This window comes from Daucus carota, chromosome 4 (assembly GCF_001625215.2).
Source record: "Daucus carota subsp. sativus chromosome 4, DH1 v3.0, whole genome shotgun sequence".
Classification (NCBI taxonomy): Eukaryota; Viridiplantae; Streptophyta; class Magnoliopsida; order Apiales; family Apiaceae; genus Daucus; species Daucus carota.
Genome location: NC_030384.2, coordinates 10,850,142 through 10,873,199, shown reverse-complemented (window position 1 = coordinate 10,873,199; position 23,058 = coordinate 10,850,142). Strand labels below are relative to the sequence as shown.

General features: G+C 38.9%; 1 non-coding gene across 1 annotated transcript; it reads left to right on the top strand.

The window, feature by feature from the left end:
• The first annotated feature begins 2,724 nt into the window (after positions 1-2,724).
• LOC135152462 (small nucleolar RNA R71) lies at positions 2,725-2,831 on the top strand. The gene has a single exon (XR_010291640.1). It is a non-coding gene; the product is annotated as a small nucleolar RNA R71 (small nucleolar RNA).
• The last annotated feature ends 20,227 nt before the right edge of the window (positions 2,832-23,058 follow it).

The following is a 23,058-nucleotide window of genomic DNA, read 5'->3' as shown; positions in this document are numbered from 1 at the left end:
TGTCCCAATATGATTCCTTCTTGCACCATGAAATGGCATTTTTCCCAATTGAGAATCAGATTAGTTTCCACACAGCACTTAAGAACCATTCTCAGATTCGTGAGGCATTCGTCATAAGATGTTCCAAATACAGAAAAGTCGTCCATGAATACCTCCACATTGATGCCGATCATCTCTGAGAATATTGCCATCATGCACCTTTGAAAAGTGGCTGGTGCACCACATAAGCCAAAAGGTACTATTCGGAATGCGAAAGTACCATAAGGGCATGTAAAGGTTGTCTTTTCTTGATCCTCCGGAGAAATAGCAATCTGATTATAGCCAGAATACCCATCTAACAGGCAATAGAACTCATGGCCAGCCAACCTGTCAAGCATCTGATCAATAAAAGGCAGAGGGAAGTGATCCTTTCTTGTAGCTTTATTCAGCTTTCTGTAGTCCATGCAAATCCTCCAACCAGTGACAGTTCTAGTTGAGATGAGTTCCCCTTTTTCATTGGCTACTACTGTCATGCCTCCTTTCTTAGGCACACATTGTACTGGGCTCACCCATGAGCTATCTGAAATTGGATATATGATACCTGCATCGAGCCATTTAAGAATCTCCTTCATGATAGGATTTAACCTTCTTTGTTGTTCCACTGAAGGTTTGCTTCCTTCTTCAATGAGAATTTTGTGTTGACAAAATGATGGACTGATTCCCTTGATATCAGCTATAGTCCACCGAATTGCTGTTTTGAATTCCCTTAGCACCCTCAAAAGTTTTTCCTCTTCCTCACCTGACAAGTTAGCTGCAATAATAACAGGAAGAGTAGAACGTTCACCAAGAAAAGCATACCTCAAGTGATCCGGTAGCGGTTTAGGTTCAAGTTTAGGTGCTTCGATCACTGATGGTTGTAGTGGTTTGTGATCTTCCTTTAATTCTTCCAAGCCAAGAGATTCGACAGGTGGTTCAAAATTCCTTCGCCAAGGTGATGAGTTAAGATGATGGATTTCTTCCAATTCTTCTTCACTGTCCAATTCCTCATCATTGGTAAGGATTGCTTCCAATACATCATCCTGTAAAATCCGCTGGCTATTGGTTTCTGCCGTAGAATCAAGTACATCCATACTGAAACAAGATTCCTCATCAGTTGGTAATTTCATTGCATTGAATACGTTGAACGTGACCGTCTGGTCTTGTATTCTCATTGTAAGTTCCCCTTTTTGTACATCGATCAAAGTTTGCCCGGTGGCTAAAAAGGGTCTACCCAAGATTATAGGAATTCTCTTGTCTTCTTCAAAATCAAGAATCACGAAGTCGGCTGGAAAGATTAATTTATCAACCTTGACTAGCACATCTTCAATTATACCTCTCGGATATGTGATCGAACGATCAGCTAGTTGTAAAGACATGTTTGTCGGCTTGAGCTCTGGCAGGCCGAGTTGTGTGAAGATAGATAGAGGCATCAGATTGATGCTAGCTCCCAAGTCGCACAGACACTTATCGAAAGAGAACTTCCCAATAGTGCAAGGGATAGTAAAGCTTCCCGGGTCTTTCAGCTTAGGTGGTAATTTTTGTTGAAGCACAGCACTACATTCCTCTGTTAAAGCTACTGTCTCTAACTCCTCGAGCTTTAGCTTTTTTGAAAGAATACCCTTCATGAACTTGGCATAGCTAGGCATTTGCTCGAGTGCTTCAGCAAACGGAATGTTGATGTGAAGCTTTTTAAAAACTTCAAGGAATTTACCAAATTGCTTATCCAGCTGCTGTTTCTTTAACCTCCTAGGAAACGGAGGTGGTGGATATGATGGCTTTGACACCGGACCAGCTGTAGGGATAGCCCTATCCATTTCAACAGTAGGTGTTATGCCAATTGTATTCGAAGGAAGTTCTGCTGGAATTTCTTGCTGTTCATCATCCTGATTCTGCACTAATGTTGAGGTTGGCCCTGTTGTAGTTTTTCCAGATCTTAGCGTAATGGATTGGACTTGCTCTTTAGGGTCCCTCTTACCTGGTACCTCTGTATCACTAGGGAGATTCCCCTGTGGTCTGCTTAATAAAGCATTAGCTAACTGACCGACTTGCGTCTCCAAGGCTTTCAACGTTACTGCCTGACTCTTGTACATGAGTCTTAGTTCTTCCATGTCAGACCTTTCGTTAGCTGATTGCCCATGATTCTGAAATCCCGGTGGGTGATAAGGCTGTTTAAGTGCATACTGTTGTGAAGTTCCAGCCTGACTATACTGTTTAGGTCCCTGTTGAAATCCTTGTTGAGGCTGATTATAACCCTGATTATTACTCCAGCTGAAATTCGGATGATTTCGGTTGTTAGGATGGTAAGTAGCTGGAGCAGGCTGTTGACCTCTCTGAAAATTGCTCACAAATTGTGCTGATTCACTAGAAATGGCACATTGATCAGTAGAGTGAGTACCAGCACATAATTCGCAAATAGAGATTGGCTGTTGAATTCCTTGGTGAGCCAGAGAATCGACTTTCATCGTGAGAGCCTTAAGTTGAGCTGCAATAGCTGTAGATGCGTCAAGATCAAGAATTCCGGCTACCTTCCCTTGAGTGAGTCTTTGAGTAGGGTTCTGATATTCATTAGCAGCCATCATTTCAATAAGATCATAAGCTTCTTCATAACTTTTAGCCCATAGCGCACCTCCAGAAGCAGCATCAAGCATAGGTCTGGATTGAGGTCCAAGACCATTATAGAAACTGTTTATTTGCATCCAATCCGGCATGCCATGGTGGGGACACTTTCTTAGCATCTCCTTATACCGCTCCCAGGCTTCACAGAATGTTTCTCCTGATTGTTGAGAGAATTGAGATAGAGCATTTCGTAGTGCAGCAGTCTTTGCCATGGGGAAGAATTTAGTGAGAAATTTCTGAGCTAGATCTTCCCATGTAGTAATCGAACCAGATGGTAAAGAATGTAACCATCCTTTAGCCTTATCTTTCAGTGAAAATGGGAAAAGCCTTAGCTTCACAGCATCATCAGAGACGTCATTAAATTTGAAAGTGTCACAGATCTCTATAAAATTCCGTATATGCATATTAGGGTCTTCAGTAGGAGAACCCCCATACTGTACCGAGTTCTGGACCATTTGAATAGTTCCTGGTTTGATTTCAAAGGCTTTGGCTGAGATTGCAGGCCTGACAATGCTTGACTGGATATCATCGATCTTTGGCATAGAGAAATCCTTCAATGCCTTACTGTCTGGTTGTGCTTCAGGTTCTGTCATTGTTTCAGAATCAGAAGACGAAGATGAAGATGAATCAATTGCTTTTTTACGAGCTTGAGAACGTGTTAGCATAAACGCGATCCAAGTACCTGAAATAAAGAAAAGAAGAAAAGTGAGAAGAGAATAGAATCCTAGTCAGTGAATTTTAATGCACACTGATGACAAGTACATAAACTAATTAATGAACACCGAGTCCCCGGCAGCGGCGCCAAAAACTTGTTCGCAAAAATCTACACGCAAGCGCACGTGATCACAAGTAATATATTAAGTTCGATCCCACAGAGACTGGTGAATTAAGAATACGCACCTATGCAACAATGTATGATCAATTTTTACTGCCAAGACAATTAACAAGGATGGTTTCTTTTATACTAATAACTAAAATTACTAATCAAATTCAGAATAGGAAAACACATGGGATTCTAACTTCATTATCGAATTCATCTAGAATTGAAATTACTGATTAACATGCGACTGTTGATCCTAATCAGACAACACGAAAGTAATACATGCCAACTCTCGTTGCACACATATCATACCAATCAAAATCCGCAATTAAGACAGAAATCTCATGGACACCAACAAAGCTCAGACCCTATATCTCTATAGCGGTAGTGTAAGCAGAGAGGTTTAATAACAAGTCATCTATCGTGATTACACAGGGTGATAAAAATAGTTCAAGTCTACCACAAATTATGTTTCATTCACATAATCCTATGTTTACATGGCATAGTTCTAAATTCAATCATCCACTCTCGCTTCAGAAAGAATTAACAAACAACTTAGAAGTTAGCTACGCTCCTAAGAAGAATAAGCACGGCTCATGCAAAGAAATCAACGTACGTCGCAAGATCAAGTAATTAATATTCGTTACTAGACTACATCGATAAATCCATTAGAACCCCATGAAGGCGGTTAGTTCATAATCGAACTAATCGACATCATGGGTTCCAATGAAAACATGATAAATAACAGACAAGAATTAAACGAAATAAAAATACTTGAATTAATAATAAGGATCACACGTTACAGAATTGATGTTCACGATCTCGCTCGAAACTGTCACTTCCTCGCGAAGAACGATCTAATACAAACTGATAATGTGCTTGAATGATTAAAACTAACTTACGATATTGTTCTCTACTAAACTACTTCTCCGAGGCTAGGGTTTTACACACGAGAAATTAAATTACATTGACCAAGTCAACCGGGCCTCGACCGCTGCGAAAATCCGTCAGAAAAGCTCCAAAAATCGGCCCGGGGCACTTCTGCTGGGCGCGGCCGCGCTAAACTAGCGCAGGCGCGCTAGTGATAGCAGAAGGTAGCGCGGGCGCGCTAACAAGTAGCGCGGGCGCGCTACTGTCTGTCATGGTGGCCCTGTTTCTTCGTTTCTCGCTCGTTCTCGCGTGCATGTCCTTCCTCGCTCTAGTACCACTTCCGTAGGTGATCACGGTTGCATTTAGCATATGCAACAAGCCCTTTAAACCCCTAGATAGCTCTAGTGGACGAGTGTGCTCTCGTGAGGGTTTGTAGAAGATATACCCACAAAATCCCAAGCCGCGATGAATCCACAATTCTCTATTCTTGCAAATAATGCACCAAAACCAACCTAAAATGATAGAAAATCACTTCATCACCTCAACTCGTGACCTGCACAGAAAAACAATAAAAACACATCAAAAGACACTAAACACTTAAGTACAACCAACCAATTTAAGTGGAAATGAAGGCCTATAAGTGCGTATAAATACCACTTATCAGTCGGCGATCTCATACTTCGTGGTACCCTTATATCCGTAATCGGAGGAGAGAAATGAACAAGGTTTGTGCTCTGTGTTAGTTTTATGTTTCATGTGTTGTAAAATTCGCCTAATTATTTCGTTCGAACTCAGGATGATGATTCATGGCGCTTATTCACTTCTGAAGACATGATACAAGGTTCGGATGCTTACCATCTTACAATTTGTCAAATATTTTCGGATAGTTGATTGGGCTGATAGTTTGTTTGGATGATTACTTTAGGTTATAAAGCTCTCAAGAGACGCAAATATACGAAGAGGATAGGGAAAGAAAACACCATAATAAGCACCAGTCGAACTCCCCAGTCGATGTCTTCAACAAATACATGTACACTTTCATTGCTTTGTACAATAAGTCCCAGTTGACTGAACCTCAAGTTTATAAACTTTTTTGTTGGTGGTTTTATTGTGTGCTCTATTATATTACATTCTGAAACAGGAATGTTTGCCTAATTAGTGCAGCATTTTTCTTTTGGTTCTACAATTTGTTGCTGCTGTGAATCTATATTGAATGCATTAAGGGACTGGAAGGATGATGTTATTTTGTTCATTTCATTGTTTGCTCTATTAGATTACTAATGGATAGGTTAGTTTTATTTCTTACCAACAGTAATATGAGAATACTGCTTATGCCTTGAAGCCTATATCAGAGTTACCTTCTTTTGTGCTGTATGTTGGTATGATATATGCGTCATGCTTATTTTTGTTAATGTAAAATAATCTTGCTGCAATGAATTTGAAGCGAATGGATTATGGAACAATAATGACAATATTATTGTTAGACTATGAATCCTGTAATACTCTTGCCATGGTTGATACATGTTGCTTTTTTGGTCACTTCATTATTTGATCGACTTACTCTACTAATGGATAGGATAGTTAACATTGTGCTTTTTTTAATATAACATCTCTGTTTCTGCAGGTCAAACAGTTGATAGTCAAATCCCACAGTCGACCGTGCAAAACACTGTGCCATTAAGTAGAACCCCGTTTTCCGATATCACCAACAGCTGTCGATCCGGTATGGCTAATCAACAGAAACATAAAGGGAAAAGCAAAGCCAAGAGAAAAAACTGGGCTGATGCACCATTAAATGTCTGGAGTCGCAACCTATTTCAGGAGGAATTTAGTCAACCTCAGAGCAATCCTACTGTTGTATATGATGAGGATTGTGGTATGCTTTTTTGCAGTATTAATTTTTTTGGAAATATAATTTAGATGATGTGCCTAAATTTTATTGAATGTCCAGTATTATAACATTAGTTGTCGTGCAGAAGAGACTAGGTTTAAAGATTCCACTGTTTCTGGAGATGAAATGTTTGATTCTGAAGATCCGTATGATTACCTGGACACCAGCTCTGATGATGAGAATGTAATTCAAAGTACCACAGGTTTGTTACAACCTTCATATGCCAAACAGGGAATACTATTTGGTAAACATCCATTTAATGTTTTGCATATAATCTTCGTAGGTGTTCCTACTATAAATGGTCAGAATCCACAGAAGAGGAATACTCGTGCCTCGAAGAAATTTGTTCCTGAAGAATACGCCACCCTTGGTGGTCCTTCCAGAGTATGCAGTAACTGCAAAGCGCAAATGTGGCATGAAGAGCGTGTTAACAAGAATGTTACGAAAGGCACACCTCTATTTTCCATATGCTGCAGAAAAGGTGAGGTAAAACTACCTGAGCCGCAACCAACTCCCTCCTATTTGCATGATCTTTACAATGACTCAGCCAGAGGTTCACATTTCAAGAGAAGCATACGGATGTACAATGGCCAAAATCACCATGTTTTTGGCTCTCTAATACCTGATGATGGTGATACCCCTAAGTTTTGTCAGCTCTACGTATATGATACTGCAAACGAGGTTAATAACCGTTTGCGTTGGGTAAAAGTTTCTGATGAGCAGCCTATTGATGCCCAAGTAGTTGAAGGATTAATCAAGATGCTGGATGATACAAACGAACTGGTGAAAAAATTCCGCACAGCACGCGATCGGTGGGAGAACAAGGATATATATGATTTGATAGTTGAGCTGAAAATTAGTCGTGCACAAAATGGCAGGGAGAATCATATTTTTGCCAGCGATGAGGTTGCTGGCATAATGGTTGGTTCCACGTCAAACACAACTCCTGACCGTGATATTATTATTGAGCCAAAATTTGGAAAGCTACAGCGTGTTTCCTACATCCATCCAAAGTTTATGGCACTTCAATATCCCCTTCTGTTTCCAAATGGGGAGGATGGATACAATAATAGGATTCCTTTCGCCAGTGCTGATTTGGAAAATCTAAAAGAGCGTGACTTCATTTCCATGAAGGATTATTATGCCTATCAATTTCAAGTCCGGCAAGGTCATTGTAAGTTGTTTCCTCAAAAACATTTATTCCATGCTTAAGGCTGCTGCATTATGCTTCTCAGGTTTCTAAATTTGTAATGTTAATTATGCAGCTCTGACAACCAGGCTGGGTGGGAGGTTATTCCAACAATATGTTGTTGATGCGTTTTCCTCTATTGAACAAACACGCCTCTGGTGGTTTCGGAAGAATCAGACAATTCTGAGAAACGAACTCTACAGCCATATTTGCGACACAGTGAGGTCTGGAGATCTTAGTTCATCAAATGTTGGGAAAGGCGTAATATTACCAGCTGGATTTGTTGGTTCAAAGCGCTACATGCAGCAAAACTTTCAGGATGCATTAGCAGTGTGTCGTGAAGTAGGCCACCCAGATATTTTTCTAACCATGACTACTAATGCCTTATGGGATGAAATTCAGAAAATGATGTTTTTTCTTCCTGGTCGCAGTCCTGAGAATTGCCCAGATATTATATCGCGAGTCTTCCGTTTGAAACTAGAGCAACTAACAAATGACATTAAGAAAAAAGCTCATTTTGGTGTTTGTGTTGGAGGTATTTCTTTCTTTGTTTTTAAGAAGTAATTATATATACAAAGTTATAAGTTGCATTATAACTCCTTTGCTTTTCTTACTTAGTGATGTATGTTGTGGAGTTTCAAAAACGTGGTCTCCCGCATGTCCACATGCTAATTTGGCTTGACAGCGCCTCCAAGATTTATTTAAAGAATAATGTAGACAAGTTTGTGTCAGCTGAAATTCCCAATCCTGATGAAGACCCTGTTGGGTATGCTGCTGTGAAGGCTTTTATGATTCATGGTCCGTGTGGACTCCAGAATATTAAATCTCCCTGCATGAAAGGTCTGAAATGCATACGTCATTTTCCAAAGAAGTGAGTATTTGCTGCCTTTGGTTTTATAGCATTATTTAATTTTTTCTTACACTAATTGTTGTGCTTGCTTCAATTGTTCTAGCTTTCATTTAATTGTGAATCTAGAATAAACCTTAAACTGTCTTAGGTACTGTGCGCGCACAACGTTTGATGAGAGTGGCTTTCCTCTGTACAGAAGGCGTAGACAAAATATAACGGTTCATGTTAGGAACGCAGATTTGGATAATCAATGGGTCGTCCCTTATAATCGGGACTTATTGGTTAAGTACCAATGTCATATGAACATTGAAATTTGCTGTCACGCTCGCAGTCTCAAGTATTTGTTCAAATACTGTTTGAAGGGTCATGACACTGCAACGATACATGTTACTGGTAGGAAGAAGAGGACATCAGATGTTCCCGGTGATGAGCCAATTGATGAAATTGATGCCTACTTTGATGGTAGGTACATATGTGGTGCAGAATCGGCTTATCGGATTTTTGGTTTCCCTATACACCATCGTAAAATTTCTGTTGAACGCTTACCATTCCATTTACCAGGCCAGAAAAACTGCACATTCAATGCAAATCAGCCTCTGGATAAGGTTGCTGAGAGGGAAAAGGACAGACTCAGTAAACTTGAAGCATTTTTCCTGTTATGTAATACTGATGTTGCAGCTCTGCAATATACTTATCAGGAGATACCAAAGCATTATGTGTGGAATGATAGTCAGAGGCGATGGAACAAAAGGAAAAGAGGATATCAGATTGGACGTCTTTCTTATACTCATCATAGTAGTGGCGAAGTTTGGTTTATGAGATTGTTGTTGACTAAAGTTCGTGGTCCAACCTCATTTGAGAATTTGAGAACTGTGAATGGAATTTGTTTTAAAACTTTTCGTGATGCTTGCAAAGAATACGGTTTGTTGGATGACGACAAAGAATGGCATGAGGTTCTTGATCAGTGTTCGTCTGGTGGCTTGCCTCCTCAAATTCGGCAACTTTTTGTTCACATAATAGTGAATTGCAAAGTCACAGATTTGCGTAACTTATGGGATCGTCATTGGAAGCAAATGGTGGAGGATATTCTTTTAAAAAGGCGACGTATAAATAAAGATGAATGCCTGATGCTGGATGATAAGCAACTACAATTTTATTGCCTTGCAGGTATATTTTTTCTAATGTTAGGTAATTTATTTTATGGTACTGGCCACTATTGCATAACTTTTATTCTGGAAATGGCAATTTATAATTTTGAAGACTGATATGGAACTACCGAGATCTGTGACATGTTAATTATTTGTTTTGAATTAGCTAATGTAATACATGGTATTCTTGATTATAGCTCAAGTACAATCTTGCCACTCATAATGGCTAACTGAAGTAACTGCTTTGCGATTGCAGAAATTGATGATTTGCTTAGATCAATTGGGAAATCTTTGAAGAATTATCAGCAGCTGCCACAGCCACCTGAGAATTATCTCAACCATGGAACAAACAACTTAATTTTAGAAGAAACAAATTACAATATTGTTGAGATGGAACAAGAGAATAAGAAATTGTTGTCGACGATGAACGAAGAACAGATGAATGTGTACAACTCTATTCTACAGTCTGTAGAGAAGAATGAAGGCGACCTTTTTTTTGTATACGGGAGCGGTGGATGTGGCAAGACATTCTTATGGAGGACTTTAATTTCAAAGTTAAGATCACAGGGTGATATAGTTTTGCCAGTTGCTTCTTCAAGGATCGCTGCAACGCTTATGCCTGGAGGTAGGACAGCACATTCCCGGTTCAAGATTCCTATTGTTCTTGATGAGTTTTCAGTTTGTGCTATAGGGAATAATTCAGACATTGCCGAGCTTATCCGACATACGAAGCTGATAATCTGGGACGAGGCCCCTATGCAACACAGATTTGCATTTGAATGCCTCGACCGTTCTCTTAGAGACATCATGAAGTCCGTAGATCCATCACGTGCTGCATTACCATTTGGAGGAATTACTGTGTTGTTAGGAGGAGACTTTAGGCAAATCCTGCCAGTAATACCTCATGCGGAACGAGGAGAAATTCTAGAAGCATGTATAACACGTTCCAGGTTGTGGAATATATGTAAAGTATATGTTTTGAATAAGAACATGCGTCTTAATAAAGGGTCTTCTCAGCGTGAAATTGATGAGTTGAATGAATTTGCCAAATGGGTGCTAGCTGTTGGTGATGGAACTTTTCATCCTGCAAAGGATGGAGATAAGAGTTTTAGCGAGGATGACATATTAGTTCCAGAAAAATTCTGTGACTTGGCTAATGAGAACTCAGTTGAGAATATGATTCGCAGCATATACCCTGATTTCATCCAGAATACCAATGCTTTAACTGACATTCGACCTATCTTTGATTATAATTTGTTTTTTATAAATGCTCCAAAAATAATGACTAGAGAACTTGTTAGGTCCTGAAACGATTGTAGAAGGGGGGGGGGGTTGAATACAATCGTCACAAAATAATCGCGGCAGAATAATCTGATTTGAATTAAACTGGTTAATCAGATTTTAATTAATTAATATAACAATGTTTTAAGTCGTTATATAATTAATAAGGTTCGTTTTAATGTCCACTAAAGTTCGTAGAATAAATTCGACAGGATGTATTCTAACTTAGTGATTAAAACAATCGAGTGATCAAAGCACAGAAAACTGTGGATATAACAATTGCAAGTTACAAACAACTTGAAAGCTTTTACAATGCTTGAACACTTGGAAATGAAGAAGTGAAGCCATATTTATAGGCAAATCACTTGGATCTAGGTATGACATTGAAAGGAATGACTTTCTAGCTTAGGAATGACATTACAATGGAAGATATGACATTATTACACAAAGCCATGCCCTAAAACAAGGAAGGAATGACATAAACAAGTAATGTCATACTGCATAGGCACGGTATGACTTTTCAGACTTGGCCACTAAGTCATTCGGTATGACATAAAACTCAAAAGCCATTCTGATCACTTCGGTATGACATTTTAATGTCATAAATACACAAGTCATATACACAAACAACAATCCCTGGAATCAGGACACGGTATGACTTTTTAAAGTCATACCAGACAATGTCATGCAGTACACAAACGGTATGACATTTCTAAGTCATGCCAGGGTATGTCTGTATAAGGCACACGGTATGACTTAATTAAAGAAAGTCATACCGAATGTTTTAACCCATACAACACACACCAGTATGACTTATAAAGTCATGAAGAAAAAGCCTTCACAACAGACACGGTATGACATTATCAGAGAATGTCATACCGATCCAAATAATCAATAAATCAGCTGTTTTAATATATATAAATATTAGATAATTACCCACTTAATTATATTAATTATATAAATTCATAAATTAAATTAATTCGAAGGTGAATCAATTTAACAAATAAATTATACAACCAATTTAATTATTTTGATTAGTGAGATAATTAAATAAATACTTATAATATTGTATTTCTTCAACAGCAGAGACTTCCGGCTAGATTAAACTTTGTAGATCTCTGTCTTGATCGAACGGCCACTTGTAGTTGATGCAGAATACTTAATCTGAGTAGCTGACACACAAATGTACTGTCTGGTTCATCTGTATCTAGCTGAATTAAATATTCTTTATCAAATAAACATTTGAAACGAGGCTTGTTCGTCGAGTCTGTGTCTTCGTAGATCTTCTTCATTAGTAACAATAGTATGGAATCTTCTGAATAAATAAAGTATTAAAACTTTATACCTTCTGGACTTCTGGACGTGCTACAAAAGATTATTTGTACACTGAGGCCTGAACATATTAATGAACTTCTTCCAGTGGTGTGCAGCATCATCCTGAAATTCTTCAGACATATATTTTCAATAAATCACTTGACGTTCTTCGTACGGATTCCTTAAATAGTACTTGCTATTTACCTTGCTTTCTTATCAGAGTTGAGTTGGTACCTCTTTAATTACAAATAGGCTAAACATATGCCTTTCAATCTCCCCCTATTTGTTTGTTAACATAACATGCAAATTATCGAGAGGATAACTCAACTAACTGATAAGACAAAGGATTAAACATGAATTGTAAATAGCAAAAAGTTTCTGGTATTTCATTAAACATTCACCAGAATTCAAAAGATTACATTAGATTACAAAAGGATGTTCTTACTGAACATATATTACAAATCCCTAATGAATCTAAAGATCAACTTCTCCTTCTTCGATATCAGAAGTGTGAAGGATAGGAGTTGATGGTTCTTCCCTGGTTGGCACTTCAGATGTAGTGGATTCACCACGCTTCTTTCGTTCCTTTGCCAGAGCCAGTTGATGAAGTACTTCCAAATCCACAGGGTCTTCGCGGAAGTCTGATGGCTGAGATTTTGTAACATTTTTCATCCTTCGAAAGTACTGTGCAACATTCTTTCGAGTGCAGTAAGCAAGAATCACATCATCAGCATCAGACTTAGCTTTAGAAGCAAAGCCCTTGGTTCTTAAAAGAGTGGAGGCAAGAGCAAGTTGTTTAGCTGGATACTTTGGCAAGGCTTCTTCGTTGAGATAGACAGTGCTGAAGATCTCCTTGTGAACGAACTTAACACAGTAAGGATTCCTGACAACCTGAGGACTGTTGAATACAGCTTGTTCCAGCAGTTTGTCACGAAGGAGTTCATTCAGGTTGGAGCTTCGCCTAATCTTGTTTCGAAGCACCCAGAGCTCAGATACAGAGAATGATTTCAGAGATTCGACAGATAGTCTGAAAGAACCATTCCTCTGTGTATAGACAATTAGCTCCCATTGCTCTAGCAAATTGTTGACCCCCACAGTCACATAATTTAATTCCAAAGCAAAGGCATGCATAAAGACATCCTCGTCAGGGTTTACCTCTCTAAGATCATAGATCAGAGATAAGAACTTGTTGTCGTCGAAAGGCTCCCTTTGAGGTCCATTAAAGATTCTTCTTGCAATGTCCCAGCTTTTTCCTTCTTTCCTCCTTATATCAAGATTCTTCTGCTTGATTGCAGCATCATAGATTTTCTGTTTCTCGATCTTGATTTGTTCTTCTGTGATCAACTTGTCCTCTAGAAGTTTTTGGAAATCACGAAGCTTACGCTTCCTAGCTTCATTTTCAGCTTTGAACTTCCGGACATTCTCCTCATGTTCTGGGTCAACAGGTTCTTCATCCTGAAACAAATAACCCTCATCAAATATACCTTCTTCTTCTTCTGCTTGACGATAGGTAGCATCGAAGATGTCATCATCATCCATATCCTGCGGATAGTCATCATAACTATCAGAATTGAAAACATTGTCGGACTGATGTAACGGTTCTTTGCCTTTTGACTTATGAGTTTCTTTGTCAGGGGCAGATCCAGAAGTGGTATTATCTTTGTTGCTTTGATTTGAGCTATTGCCTTTATCATCCCTGTCACCTTTGTCTCTATTCTCCCCCTTAGTTGAGGGATCCTCTCCAGAGGGTTGATCATCAGATTTGTTGGAGTTTCTGAGGAGTTGATCTAACTTGCTGTCGATGGTCTCAAATTTGGACATGTAAAGCTCATGATTAGACCTCATTTCAACAGCCAAGTCATGGATTTCCTCTTTAAGCTCATCCCTGTAAGAACTGGATGGCCTCTCCTCAGCTTTCTGTTGCAGGGTCACCAACTGTGCACCCTTGAGCTTCTCGTTCTCAGCAATCATTCTGGCAAACTCAGCTCTTAGCTTTGCCATTTGTTCCTCAAACAGAGCAGGGTTAGTGTGTGCACTCACCTCACGTACACTCAAAGCTGTTTCACTAGCCTCACGTGCATGTGTATCGCTCGGTGTTTGCCTTACATCACTCTGTTCAGTCACTCTTCCCGCTGTACCTGTATATACTACCAATGTCCCCTGAGATGGGTTCAAAGGTAGTGGAGGAACAAATTGTCCTCCGGACGCCTGTGAGGGCAGATTAACTTGCACGCTGCCAAGTTCCGCCTGATCAGAAAAGAAAGGGTGATCAGCAAAGTTTTCATAAATAATACATTGATTTTGAAAATCTGTGCACTCAGTAAACATAGTAACCTGTGTATCTGTTTGGGCTGGCACTAGCGTGAGTGCTAGCGCAGTGCTTGACTCTGTACAAGTTACCGCGGCCGGACGGTCAATTTCAATGGCCACATCCTGTAGAGAGAATGGGTCCAGAGACTGCTTATCTGCCATTTCAAAATCTGAGCCTTGTTGGGAAGGTACAGATGAGGCTACAGTTGTCTCCAAGGTTTCCACCCTTTGCTTCTTTGAGGGAGACAGAGCTGTGGGTTGACTCATTAAACTACTCGAACTCCGTTTCCTTGCAACTTTACGAACAGGTTGCATTGAAATGTTGGTTGATGTGTTTGGAGAAACGAGAGTTTGTTGAATTGAATCGTCAGCTAGGTTATGAACCTGTGTGTTGTCAGGTTCATTGCTGGTAGGCTGGAAAACAAAATCAAGGTCACAAACAAGATCACAACCATAATCTGACGTATCAACATTAAAATTAGATGATAAGTTAGAAAGTACCTGAGCTACCTGTAAGTCCTGACGGAAGGAGTACAGCTCTGGGTTGATAGGAGAGTCAGAGGGAAGGGGTTGTGAGGTAGATTGTGTTTGTGGGATGATTTGGGATTGTGTTTGGTGTGGGAGAGGTTCAGATGAAGATGGTTGATGCTCGAAGAGATCATAATCCAAAGTTTGATCTTCAAATGAAGGATTAGATTGTTCTTGTTGATGGATAGGGGAGTGATATGATGATCGGTTGGATGAATGGTGTGAAGATTGTGCTTCTTGGGATTGTTGAGGTGAATGCTGCTGTTGTTGTTGTTGTAGAAGTTGTTGTTGATGTTGAAGTTGTTGTTGATGGTGTTGTGTAGGTTGTTGAATCTGCAGGGGTTGAGGTTCTTGAGGTTGCTGCTGCTGTTGTTGTTGTTGCTGAGGTTGAGGTGGATGAGCCACTTGAAGTTGATACGGTTGAAGAGGAGCATTGAACATTTGGAGCATGTAAGGAGTAGTGACAAGGGGAATAGCTGCAAATTTGTTCTTGTTATCCAACTGAGTCATAAGTTTGGTGCAGGCACGAGGAACTTGTGCCACAGGAGAGTTGGAGTAGTGTTCCTTCTCAGCGTCAGTCATCTTATCATTTAGAAACAACATGATAAAGCGAGGATAGAAACAGGAAACCTTTGCGTTCTGTTCAACAGATCTGTTCCTAAGAGGTCCCAACTTGGAAAGAATGGCTTGAAGAAGAAGCTTTCCAAAGTTAATCCGACGATTATAAACAATGCTAAACCCAAACTTCTGAAGCAGCGAGGTTATTACATTAAAGTTCTTGCGAGTGGTCGGAGCAAACACTTTAGCTAAAGTGTCGAAGAAAAGATCCCACTCAGGCTTCAGATTGCCTTTCAACATTCTAGGCAAATTGATCTCTCCCTGATATAAGATTGTCTCGAAGAAATTGGTGAGTTCAGCTTCAGTAGGGAGTTCAGCAAAATTCTCCCTTGGAAACCCCAAAATCCTATTCACATCATCAGTGCTGATAGTAATCGTACGTCCTCCGTGTATATCTCCAGAAACCCGATGATTATCCAACAAAGTAGTATTCAGGGCTGTCGAGTAGAAGTCCTGAATTGGCTGTATCTGGAGGTCTGCATGAGCTGTAATAGCAGTGCTGACGAGCGACTGACTATTCAGAAAACGGACCCACGGTCTAAAACGAGCCAAACTGGCCTCGGGGTCGAAAAATCCATTCAAATTAGTCTCCTCGATAACAAAGCGACCGGCCATTTTTAAAATTAAAAATTGAATTAAGTGAGAATTTTTCAAATAAAATAATAATTTTCAAATTTCTCACAAATTTCAATTAATAATTAACAAATCAATTAATTAATTAATAATTCGAATTAATTGAGTAAATTCGAATTAAAACTTAATTAATCTTAAAATGGCCCAAATAAGTCTCCAAACAATGCCTTAAACTCAACTTAGTCCAGAAATCCCCAAATAAAGCTATGGAAACCCTAAATTCGAAATCCAAAATCAAGGGTTTCAAAAACTTTTGATTCAAACTTCCACAACCTGATCAGAACAGGTAATCCACGGCAAGAGGGTCACAGAACCGGCAAGAACTCGGGCAAGCTCGGTCCAACACGTCCTGACTCAGTCGACCCAGTCAAACTCGGTTTGAAAAAAAATCAAAATTTCGGCAGCACTTCGACTAGTTTTCGTGATAAATCAGTAACCAGCAAGCTTTATGGGCTTGAATTAAAGTAACCAGCAAGTTTTGATGCAAAAACTTGAAAAAATCGAGCTCAAGAACAATGTCTGTGCGTGTAGGCGTGTGGAGGAGATGAAGAATTGAGGTATGACTTTCTTTTGTTAAGTCATACGACTTTTGAATGGTCGGTATGACTTAACAAAGAAATGTCAACCGAACGAGTGAGTATGACATTGTGTGAAGTGCGGTATGACATTAGCTTGATATGTCATACCGAAAACTGTGAAGGGGGTAGGTGAGGACTTCGGTATGACTTTCTCAGGGAAAGTCATGCCGCGTCTGTAAAGCTTACAGAACACACAACAGTCGGTATGACATTTTCTAAAAATGTCATACCGAGCTAAAAACAGTTAATAATAAAAGAAAAATAGAATATTAGGATTTTTTTTTGATAATAATAAAAAAAAATAAAACCTTTTGCACATATAATCAAAAATCTAATATACATAATATATGATATATTGCACATATATTTTGTAAAATTCAACTTTAATTAAATATAAATACTTATGAATTTAACTTTAATTCATTAAAATGAATTAACTTAAAATCAAATATTTATGCTTAATTAATTTTGAAAAATACAAACTAAATACATATAATTATCTAAATGCATGGAGAATATTACAGGGGAGTATGCAGCACTTAGAAAATTATAGAGACAGATATGAACATGCATAATTACACATTAAATTATCAGATAATTCACAAAAATATATAATAATATATAAAATACATATAAGCTATATACAAAGAGAATCATGGCATATTTAACATCCCTTGCTCACAAACCAACTTAGAGAAAGTGGATTCATCAAGTGGTTTAGTGAAGATGTCTGCAATCTGATCAGCTGTGGGTACGAAATGTAACACCACAGTACCATTCATGACATGTTCTCGAATGAAATGATACCTGATATCTATGTGCTTGGTTCTGGAGTGTTGCACTGGATTGTTTGAAATGGCTATGGCACTGGTGTTGTCACAAAATATTGGAATTTTGTCGATAGAAATACCATAATCATTTAATTGGTTTCTGATCCAGAGAATCTGAGCACAGCAACTGCCAGCAGCTATGTACTCAGCTTCAGCAGTAGAAGTGGACACTGAGTGTTGCTTCTTGCTGTACCAGGAAACCAACCGACGTCCTAGAAATTGACAACTTCCAGACGTACTCTTTCTTTCAATTCTGCAACCTGCATAATCAGAATCTGTATAGCCGGTTAAGTCAAAACCAGTATTCTTAGGGTACCAAATACCTAAACCAGGTGTACCCTTAAAATATCTAAAGATTCTTTTGACGGCTATAAGATGTGATTCCTTAGGATCAGCCTGAAACCTAGCACACAAACATGTTGCAAACATAATATCTGGTCTACTAGCAGTGAGATAGAGTAATGAGCCAATCATACCTCGATAGCTTGAGATATCAACTTTCTTACCAGATTTATCCTGGTCAAGCTTAGTGGCAGTGGCCATGGGTGTCTTTGCCGGTGAACAGTCTTCTAGATTGTACTTTCTTAGAAGATCTCTGACATACTTTGACTGGCAAATAAAGATTCCATCTTCCTTCTGGCTTACTTGATGACCAAGAAAGTAGGATAGCTCACCCATCATACTCATTTCATAATTACTCTGCATTAACTTAGCAAATCTCTTGCACAAGTTGTCGTTAGTAGAACCAAATATAATATCATCAACATATATTTGAACAAATATCATATCATTATCATGCAATTTGTAAAAGAGAGTTTTGTCTATGACACCTCTAGTAAATTTATTTTCAATTAAAAATTCAGAGAGGGTGTCATACCATGTCCTTGGTGATTGCTTAAGCCCATAGACAGCTTTAAATAGGAAATACACAAAATCAGCAAATTCTGGATTTTCAAAGCCAGGGGGCTGTTCCAGATATACTTCTTCTTCCAGCTTTCCATTCAGAAATGCACTTTTCACATCCATCTGATAAACTCTGAAGTTGGAGTGTGCAGCAAATGCAAGAAATATTCTGATGGCTTCAAGACGAGCAACTGGAGCATAGGTTTCATCATAATCAATTCCTTCTTCTTGAGAATAACCTTTTGCAACCAGTCTGGCTTTGTTTCTCACAACAATGCCATCACCATCTAACTTGTTACGGAAGACCCATCTAGATCCAATTGTAGACTTTCCTTTTGGTCTTGGAACCAGGGCCCAGACTTCTTGTCTCTCAAATTGATTGAGTTCTTCTTGCATGGCAAGAACCCAATCAGGATCAACAAGTGCTTCATCTATTTTCTTTGGTTCTAATTGTGAAAGAAAACCAGAGAATAGACATTCATTTGTCGTAGCACTTCTAGTCCTTACACCAACATCAGGATCACCAATAATCAGATCAAAGGGATGATCTCTGCTCCAAATCCTTTCCCTTGGAAGTTGTGTCCTTGATGATTCAGCAGTATCATCATTAGGCTGATGTGTATGACTAGTTGATCCACCAGCTCCCCCTGAGCTGTTGTCAGGTTGACTTGATGATCCACCACTAGCATCAGTGGAATTTCCAGCATTATTGCCATTTCCTCCACCATTGCCTGGATCATTATCATTGTTGTCATCACCTGTTGCAAGCTCAGGTGGCACATCATCATCTGAATCAGAATCTGGATAGTTGTCAAACTTTAGAGATTCAGATGGATCAGCAGATTGTAAACTTGGGAGTTTAGTGTCATCAAATGTAACATTGACACTAACTTTCACTGACAGAGTATCAATTACAAAAACTCTATAAGCATTGTTTGTATAACCAACAAAAATTGCTTCAGATGCCTTTGGCTCAAACTTGTTCAAGTTCTCTTCACCATCCTTGAGAACATAACACTTGGCTCCAAATACATGAAGATGTTTGACATAAGGCTTCTTGTTGTTATACAGATGAAATGGAGTTTTCATATGATCCTTGTTGATCAAAGTTCTATTCTGGGTATAGCAGGCAGTAGACACAGCTTCAGCCCAAAAGTACAGAGGAAGCTTTGCTTCAGCAATCATAGTCCTTGCAGCTTCGATCAGTGTACGATTCTTTCTTTCAACGACTCCATTCTGCTGAGGAGTCCCTGGTGCTGAATACTGCCTTCTAATTCCCTTTTCAGAGTATAAGTTTGTAAAGCATAATGTAACGTAACTGTAATTACGATAACTCAACACAACAAAAGACAGGAAACAATATGTAAGTATTATACAGGAATCTACAGGTTGGAGATTCGATACGAACAGACAAAGACAATCAAGATATCTGAGATGAGCATCAGTCCACTGAAAGAAGTTCATTAACATGTTCAAGCCTCAGTGAAGAATAAAGTTCAATGTGTCTGCTATCAAGATTGCCTGAAGATCAAGTATCAAAGACCAGAAGATTCCAGTATATTTAAATTGATTATCTGTAATCAAATTTGTCGAAGCAACATCTAACCCGGAATGACTGATCAAGTACATTATCAAGCAAAGGATTCAAAGGATTATTTCAGTTCGAGTCGTTCGTGAACCAGACCAGTGCACAGGACGTCAGGACGTACGAAAGTATTCAGTGAATTCGATCAACGAATTAATTGATCAAGTCAATCGAGCTGCTCCAGAATATCATCAAAGGACTTATTAATATACATATGTATATGTATATATATTAATTGTGAATTACTTGAACATAAATAATTCAAGTAATTAATTAAACACAATTAATTCTATATATATATATATATATATATATATTTAATAAGTAGTGCAAATGGAAGACTAAGGCAAAATATTCTAAGGCAATGGACTACACAGTGAGATGGAGCGCAACCTTTGACCAAGTCAAAGGTTGCGACTTCAACAGTGTCCAATGCACATATACAAGCACTGGAAGTTTGTCTAAGTACGAGGACACCTTACTGGAGGTATATGGGCGCAAACTTTGACTCCAGTCAAAGTTGGCGCCACCCTCATACAGTAAAGCAACCTGAGCGCCACTTCTCACTAATTCTCTAAGTTGTTTACACTGTGAAGGCCACTCCACTAGAGAATGGAGCGCAACATTTGACCAAAAGTCAAATGTTGCGCCTCCTTTCAATACAGTCCCCTCACACACTTTTACTTGAGATTTATTCTAAGTAAAGGGAATGCAGTAATAAGTAAATGGAGCGCAACTTTGTTATATATATATACAAGTATATATATGTATATAAAGTTGGCGCCACTTCCTGCATATTGTGGAGTTAGATTTATTTTTTATAAATCGAATCCGTCCAGGACGAACTCAAGTCGTCCAGGACGAACTCGTTAACCATGGTTAGTTGTTGGAAAGCCTATAAATAGAGCTTAGTGTTTTCATTTGAAAACAACTACACACTTTGTAAGTGCACACACTATACACGTTCTCGAGAGTTCAATTAGAAGATCGTATTTATCGAGAGTTTGTAATAGAGTGATTGTAGTCTCTGCAGCCGACACTTGTGTTGGAATTTGTAGCACCCGAGGATTATTTCTAATACAAGAATATTCCCCGACTTGCTGGAGTTATTTATTTACGATTGATTTAACATGGACTGAAACAGATTATCCGCAATTAAATTAAATCGAAGAAATTGGTACGACGTATTCAACCCCCCCTTCTACGTCTGATTGGACCTAACAATTGGTATCAGAGCTTAGCTGATCGATATACAGATCTGAGATCCGTAACCAATCTGAAAAGCTAGCTGTCCGTACAATCGTAATTTTATCTGATAACAATGTCGACACACAAGTTAGGAATCAAAGTACCTCCATTTGACAAGGATGACTACAACAACTGGAAGATGAAAATGTTGCTGTACATCAGAGTTGCAAATCCCATGTTCATTGGGATTCTGGAAAATGGTCCATTTGTGCCTATGAAGATTATTCCTGAATCTGTTGAAAATGGTGTTCGTATTCCACAGAAGTCTGTTCCCAAAGAGAAAAGTGAATACACTGACACTGATAAGGAATATGTTGCACAGGATCATAATCTGCAACTCATAATTGTTGAATCAATGACCAAGACAATGACACATCTGATACTAAGTCTGAAAACTTCAAAGCAGATGTGGGACACTATTGAGGCATTGATGGAGGGATCTGAAGAAGTCAGGGAAAACAGATACGATATGCTAATTGCCAGATATGAAGCATTTCAGGCAATACCTGGAGAGAACATTTCTCAAATCTACGAGAGGTTCATGTTGTTACTGAATGAACTCACCCTGCATGGAAAGACTTATCCACAGAAAGAGATTAACAGAAAGTTCTCATTTGTGATGCCACCCCATCTAGTTGTAAAGACAGAGACCATCCGGGAAAGAAGCGACTTCAGGACTATGACTTTGGAAAAGCTGTTTGGAAAACTGAAGACGTTTGAGATGGAACTTGAACAGAGAAAGATCATATATGGTGGTGGATCAACAGAATCCAAGAGTATGGCCTTACAGAAGACCACTGCACTGATTGCTGATCAACCATACTTTGGTTATCAACAATTAGTTGAATATGGTATCAATGATCACACTGTTGCTCAGAGTGATTGTTCATCCATCAAAGCTGACTATCCTTCTACCATTACTGAGATTGTAGAAGCTGAAGTTGATGAAGTTTCTGAAGAACCGGAGGATGAGTTCTACACTCAAGAAGAGCTGGAGCAGCTGGAAGATAAGTCAATGGCTTATATGGCTGCAAGGTTCAAGCATATCAAGTTCAGGAAGAACCCCCGGTACAAGAAAACTTCAGGGAACAAGTTTCAGGGTAAAGGAGGATACTCAGGCTCAGGGTCAAAGACTACTGGCAGTTTCAAACCAAACATGTATGACAAGAGCAAGGTCAGATGCTACAACTGCAATGACTTAGGGCACTTTGCAACAGAGTGCAGGAAACCCAAAGCTGCTCCTGTCAGAAGCAACTCATATGATAAGAAGAATTCTTATGAGGATCTGAAGAAAGAGAATGAGAAGCTGAAAGCTAAGTTGGAAGCAATGGTGGCCAAGCACAAAGGAAAGGCTTACATTGCTGAGGGAAAAAGCTGGGATGACACAGATTCTGATGATGAACCTGTCCAAAGCAATTATGCATTTGCATTAATGGCTGACACTGTCGAGGAATCTCCATCTCAGGTATCTCCTGAAATTTCTGTTGATGACATGACTACTGCTGATTATAAAAAGACTATAAATGAACTAGGTCAAGAGATGTATAACTTGCACACTAGTTTATTAGCTTCAGAATCAGATAACAGTAGTCTTTCTCTAAAGATAGCTAAACTTGAAGAAAGAGTAGATGAATTAGCTTTAGAGAAACTCATTAACACTAACCTTAAAGATAGAATTGAATATCTAGAGAATAAGGAGAAGTGTAGTGCAGAAATTGAGGAGTCCCTTAGGTCTCAGATTGCTGACCTAGAAACTAAGCTTAGGGCCTATCAGAATTCTGCCTTTCTACAGAAAGAGATCTTGGATAGTCAAAGGGTTGATAAGAAG